This window comes from Frankliniella occidentalis, unplaced genomic scaffold, assembly GCF_000697945.3.
Source record: "Frankliniella occidentalis isolate FOCC.00 unplaced genomic scaffold, Focc_3.1 Scaffold110, whole genome shotgun sequence".
NCBI lineage: Eukaryota > Metazoa > Arthropoda > Insecta > Thysanoptera > Thripidae > Frankliniella > Frankliniella occidentalis.
The window spans coordinates 74,196-80,512 of NW_026267238.1; the positions used below are offsets into that span (position 1 = coordinate 74,196).

Genomic DNA, 6,317 nt, shown 5'->3' on the forward strand with positions numbered 1-6,317 from the left:
AGACTGGAGTCTTCCGCATGCCTTTGGCTGTGGTACTCTGAAAATCCTCCCGCTGCCTATGCTTCAATGATTTTTGCAATGGTTTAGAGAGCATTCAGTTGCTATCGACTGGAAATGCATAATCAAAGAGCATGTGGTTAGTGAGTTAACTTTGCTGGTCTTTTGCTTTCCTATGATTGATGTACTGGTTTAGAGGGCATTTAATTGCTGTCGACTGGAAGTGCACAATCAATTATGGTATAAGCTAATCAGTTTTTGGTCTTGTTTGTTAAATAAGCATTTGCTGAGACACTCCACCCTCTTCTCAAAACGAATGTGTTGAGCCCAGAGCCAATATTCTTTAATTTTGGGTTAAATATTCTTTTAAGATAATCTTGTATTAGACTGCTATATTTTCTAATCATTTTCTTTCCTAACTCTGTTTTTCAGAAATGGAGTTTTTTCTAACCATGGAGCCAAGAACAAGAAGAACATCATAAATTCCAGGGAGCGTAGAAGAGTCCCAATCTGGTTTTACATGTAAGTCTTACAACAGTACTGTGTAACTAAATGTACTCAGATAAAAGTGATGTGCTGATATTGTTGTTATTTTGTTGTTGTTTTTTTGTTTCAGTGGAAGTTTAGTTAGCTATGACCATAGAGCTCCTATGTTTTCAAGACTTTATTGAATCTATACATCTTGCAATAGTTGAAAACTTTCTTCGTCATAAATCTTATTGTGGTCATAATATTATTATTTTCTTCTAATCAAGAAGGGGTATACCCCACCCACCTACCAACTCCCATACTCTGGAGTTGTTAACAGATACGGTAACAACTCTACTTATATGAATGGAATTACTGGTGAATCTGTGGTTTCACCTTTTTCCTGGGCATTGACAGGTAATTGTTCTTTTGCAGTTTTACAGGGGTGCAGTAATCACCCATGCCCCAACTCCCATTCTGTGGGATATCGAAAGAAAGGTGGTAAAATCTACTTATATGAATGGAATAACCAGTGCGTGGTTATAGTGGTTTCATCTTTTCTCCATGGCATTGACAGGTAAATGCACTTTTACAGTTGTGTCTGTGTTTGACTTTTCTTTTCTTATATATACTTTTTAACTACAATTTTGTTCTTATTCCCTCTAATGATTTATACTTACTTAAACTTACTTTTTATTGTCTTGTTTTTGCAGACATGGCGGTGAGAATGTGAAATAATCTCTGATTTTGTGCCAGTCTTTAGAGCCCCAGCATCACATTGCAGAACAGTCTCTTAACGGTATGTTATCTGGAGGGAGGTCCTTCTAGGTAATACTTTCAACATCTGTTTTAATTTGCACTATCCTTTTTTTTTGTTGTCTTGCAGCTCCCACCTTTGTTTTTCTCTCTTGAAAGGCATTGTTTTATTTACAAACTGATTTGGTTTTTGCTTTGGGAATTTCAAACAATATGAAAAGAATCGCTGCTACAGTTGAAGGCTGATAAAGGTTTTAGTATGTGTGCTTCAAAAATATAAGGTGAGCAAGATAATTTTAATCATTTGAATATTTTCTCTCTTGGCGAAGGTCTGTCTTGTATGACCTTGTCAATATTTGATCAACTATTACAATTGTTATAATTCTTTTTATTGAGACACTTGAGTATGTTGGCTTAAGCTATCATTAATTTTGACCTTGAACAACCATACAAAGTCTGGTTCAAACAACTGCACTTGATTTATTTATTTTTTCACCATTTGAATGTCATTGAAAATTGGGTTTATGACATTCCTATGTTTTGTATGAGGAAATCGAATTCTGAAGAGAAAGAGAGAGAAGAAATTGTAGAGTTTGTGCCTACTTCTCATTTCAGAAAACTGAAAAATACATTATTTTCTTAATTTAGATTTTGTTTTGCAGATATGCAGTTTTATCCACAAGGAACCAAGAGCAAGAGACAAACTTCATTTGACAAAGAAGGTTGAGGAATTTTGCAAGACTGCAGCATTCGATTTGTTCTCAGAAAGTGGTGACATTTAGTATGTTTTGTTTCAGTGAAGTCACTCTTTTAGATATTACCATGGAACTCCCTAAGGTTGCAAACTTTAATTATCAGAAATGTAGTTGTTTATTTTTCTTTTCTCAACATCTAGGGAGGTGCTCAGTTATCCCACCTACATGCTTGCATACTCTCAACTAATTAAGAAAGCATGCTACTGATATGAATGGAATAATTCATCCTGGCCCTCATGACTTCATTTCTATTCAAGATATTGGCAGGTAAATTTGCTTTTGCAGTTGTTTTATTAGCAAATCATAAAAAGTTAACGCCTGCAATATATCAAAATGTCTTTTCAGGTTTTCATTTTATTTTGTCATCTTTCAAATTATTTTGTGTTTGATTTCTGTTACGATTCTCAACTGATTCTTTTTTCTATTAATTTTAAATTTAATCCCCTTAATGATTTATGCATACTTACTCCAACTGTCATGTTATCTTGTTTTTCAGATTTATTTACTTATGGGGTGAGGATCTTTGATTACGTGTAGGAGAAAGGAGAAAGGATCAGCTACAAAGGGGCACCTACTAGGCAAGACTTTCAACATATCTCACCTCATTCTAGTTCATAGTTTGCTCTACTGGATCATTTTGTTTTACTGTCTGGTTTTGTCTCTTTACAGACATAATTGAATGATGACAAAATAATTTGGTTTTCCTCAACAAATTTAAAACAATCATGGGTATGAGTGTATTGGTTCTTTTATGGAGCTCTCTTTGAAGTGAGAATGTACTCTTCTTTGAGCTTTCAAGACTGTCAAAATTGAGATGAGACAATGGTTCGAAGTCTGCGTCTGCATATATAAATTATAATTAAATCAATTTGACTTGGCCAAGTATACCAAGGAACTTGTATCAGGTAAAATACATCAGTGTTTTTTTGTTAGCTTCTCTCTCTTTTAAAATTTGTTTAAACCAAAACTACTATTACAATTCTTATAAGGCAAAGTGTTACATCATTTTTGTAAACATGTGCGGGTTCTGACTAATATACTACATTCTATTTTCTCCACAGCTTTGCTCAGGTGAGCCAGACACTCAAGTTTTGACCTTGGATTAGGCGAATGACTTTTGGAAATTCCGAAGTAGATTGGTGTAGTTCATCGTACCATACTCCTATACTGGATGGAAATCACTTTTACTCTACAGCTGTTGCTTTCAGTATAGCAGATACATGCATTCTTCTTTTCAGTTGGGTAATAGTAAGGTAAGGTTATCATATGCCTCATGAAATTCTGTGTTTTTAGAGAAATTGCAGAGATATTTTATCTTTACAAGAGTAAATTTTAGTCTCTCAAGGCCCATTATCATTTTCCTGAACATGCGATGAATATCCAAATCTTGCGCTGTTTGTTACCTTTGGGCTTTGGTGCCCAATCAATATGTGATCTTCACAATTTAAATTTTATCAAATCATTTTTTTAAATCTAAATGTAGTATGTGTCAACAAAACATCCTCTTTTCAATGGCAAAGTGTTTGTGACACTGAACCAGTTTTGGCACAAAGAAATTAATGTGTTGGGATACCTCAAAACCTTCAAAATATGTGGTATAAAATATCTCATATTTAAATTTGAACCTGTTTAGTCCAGTGGTTTATTTTTGTGTTGCTTACAGAAATTGTTTTGTTTATCTTGATTTCTTTTGCAATTTCCGTTCACAGGCAGGTTGGTTTTCAAACAGAAATTACCTTGCCAGTTTGTGTGTGCATTCATTGAGGATTGTCATCAATTCATTATTGTGGTCGTGCCAAGCTTATCCTTTACCACGGCTGTCTCTGCTTTGTGTTTGAAAGTTTTATGAAGATGGATGAAACCCACCTTGGCTCCTGTGTTCCTCGGGTCCTTTGATGAATAGGTATTTATAAACCTGAATCTTTCCTGTAAGCTACCGGTTTAATTAAAACGTGACATTGTAAAACTTCTTCGCTATTTCTTGCCCACTTGTTTCAGGTCAATGTGAAATATTTGACTGCTTGTATAACATCATTTGACATTATGTGATCTGCAGTTTGATTTTGTCAGAAAATAAGTTTCATGTAGTTCTGAGCACTGTGAATGGGGTAAGTTGAACATGTTCAATTCAATGTAATGATGCCCATTTTTGCAAAGCTAACAGATTGTGACTTACTCTTCTTTTAAATAATAGCTTGCTGCAGTGTTGCTCTCTCTCTGCTCCATCCTGATTCTGTTAGTGAAGAGGTGTTCTTCTGATATAAATGGAATCATTCCTCGTCATCTTGATTTCATATTAATTCAGGAGACTGACTGGTAAATGTGCTTTTGTAATTGTTTTATGAGCTCAACATCAAACTAGTTAATTCATCCATTGCAAACTGTCTCATCAGGTTTTCAGTTTTCTTTGCATTGTTCAAATTATTAGGTCTGTGTTTGTATGACTCTCAACCGTTCATATTATCTTGTTTGTCTGACTTCATTCAGTGTGATAGGATAGTTAAATGATCTTCGATTATGTGCTGGTCAGAGGTTGTGGATCACATTTCATAAAAGTCTCTTACCTTTGTGGTACCTGATTGGAGAAAGTAGCACATAACAAGGTAATATTTTTAACTGATCTCTCCTTATTGAAAGGTTGCTTGCTGCTAGTGTAATGCATCATTTGGTTTTACAGCCTGGATTTGTCTCTCCACTCTTATGATACTTCTGGATTAAATGCCAAAGTGGTTCAAGAAAACCACTGGTTCCCGACTTCAGACTGACAATGAAGTTGAAATTGAGAGAACACGAATGGGCTGCATATACATTCATCATGAAATCAATATTTGCCTTTATAAAGCATGCGTAGGAAACATGAAATAAGTCTGCAATTGCGTCGACCACAGGTAATACGCCAGTTTGTTTGTTTTTTAGCTTATCTCTTATAACTTTTCCAAGTTCAGTTTCTAAATTAATATTTCAGTTCAGAGAATTTTCATCACAATATTTTAACAACATTTTTGTAGATATGAGTAGGTTCAGACTAAAGTAACATACATTCTATTTTCTGCCCGCAGCTTCTCTTGTGAGCTACACATTTAAGTTTTGACCTTGAAATGGACGAAAAATCTTCTGCATGGAATCGCTGGATGGAGAGAAGCAACATTGCAAGACGGAGGATACCACCACACTCAGCGAAATAACACCTAATTCATGTTTGTATTTCTCATCTTATTTGCTAAGTTATTTTGCAGAGTTAACAGCACTAATTATTCTTGTACTAAAGACATGTTTCTGGTCAAATCCAACATCACATATGTACATCGTAATGTCTGATCTCTTCGCCCGCTGTAAACATTCCAAATATGTTGCTTTCTTATTCTAAGCTTTATTTTCTCCCTCATAATTTGTTTTTAGTAATTAATTCTGATCATGTACTTTTATTCATAATTATATCACGCTTTCCTTTTCTCCCTATTCTATTTTCTAAGCTTCATCTCCTTATCCCTATAATTTTGTATGAGTAATTTACTCCAATAATGTACTTCTATTCATACAATGAACGCTCTTCTCCTTTGCTCGACAAATTTGTGTTGACATTACTGGTACTCTTTGTGTTTACAGGGCAAAATCTGTTTAACTTACAACATCCTTCATACATGGAAAAATGTTCAAAAGGGTCCGTCAACAAGCAGCTGTAGGAAGCAAGAAGTGTTTCTCATCACAAGTAAGTTCTGAGAGTGGTCAGGGCCCTTTAGGACGTGTGTTCTTGCTGCTCAGGGCGCTGGACGCACGGGTGTTTCGAAGTTCTGTCGTGTCGTGTCCTACCCCACCGAAGCTCGTGCGTCTCCGTCCCTGCTATTGCTTGACAATTTAGCATTACGGCAATGCTAAAAAGAAGAATGCAAGACAATGGAAATCTCTATGCTTAATGGGGACTTCCGTTTACTTGTTCCCCGCATTCTTCTTTTCAGCATTACCGTAATGCTTTATAAGACAGGCACCACGGCCCTGGATACCCCGGATGACGCTGGCCCTGGCCGTGTTACAAGTCAGATCCCGGAGCCTGGGCATGCCCGGACCAAGAGGCACTGCTGACGCGCGCTTCTGTGATCTAGTGGCGGCGCCCCCGGGCAGCAGGGTGCGTGCTCATGGTCAGCACGTAGGCGATGGACTTCAGGGGACGTTGAGGGCTCATGAGTATCTTGTAACATTTCACCGTAAATTGAAGTGGGGTGGGGGGGCTCGTCCTGGAGAGGGCGCAGAGGGCGGGGCTGGGCCGACGGCCGTGGCAGGAAGAGGTCGCCTAACACAAAGGTTGGCCTGTTTCTGACGCACAATTTCATTTCATTGTTTTTG

The 6,317-nt window shown here is 36.8% G+C and overlaps 2 long non-coding RNA genes across 2 annotated transcripts; both read left to right on the forward strand.

The window, feature by feature from the left end:
- The first annotated feature begins 6 nt into the window (after window positions 1-6).
- LOC113205547 (uncharacterized) lies at window positions 7-2,557 on the forward strand. The gene is made up of 8 exons (XR_008011438.1): window positions 7-519; window positions 614-810; window positions 901-1,042; window positions 1,179-1,264; window positions 1,352-1,502; window positions 1,884-2,002; window positions 2,117-2,243; window positions 2,473-2,557. It is a non-coding gene; the product is annotated as an uncharacterized LOC113205547 (long non-coding RNA).
- Window positions 2,558-2,649: 92 nt separating this feature from the next.
- Window positions 2,650-5,687, forward strand: LOC113205546 (uncharacterized). The gene is made up of 9 exons (XR_008011437.1): window positions 2,650-2,881; window positions 3,038-3,229; window positions 3,686-3,879; window positions 3,975-4,084; window positions 4,171-4,292; window positions 4,464-4,579; window positions 4,654-4,864; window positions 5,036-5,173; window positions 5,583-5,687. It is a non-coding gene; the product is annotated as an uncharacterized LOC113205546 (long non-coding RNA).
- The last annotated feature ends 630 nt before the right edge of the window (window positions 5,688-6,317 follow it).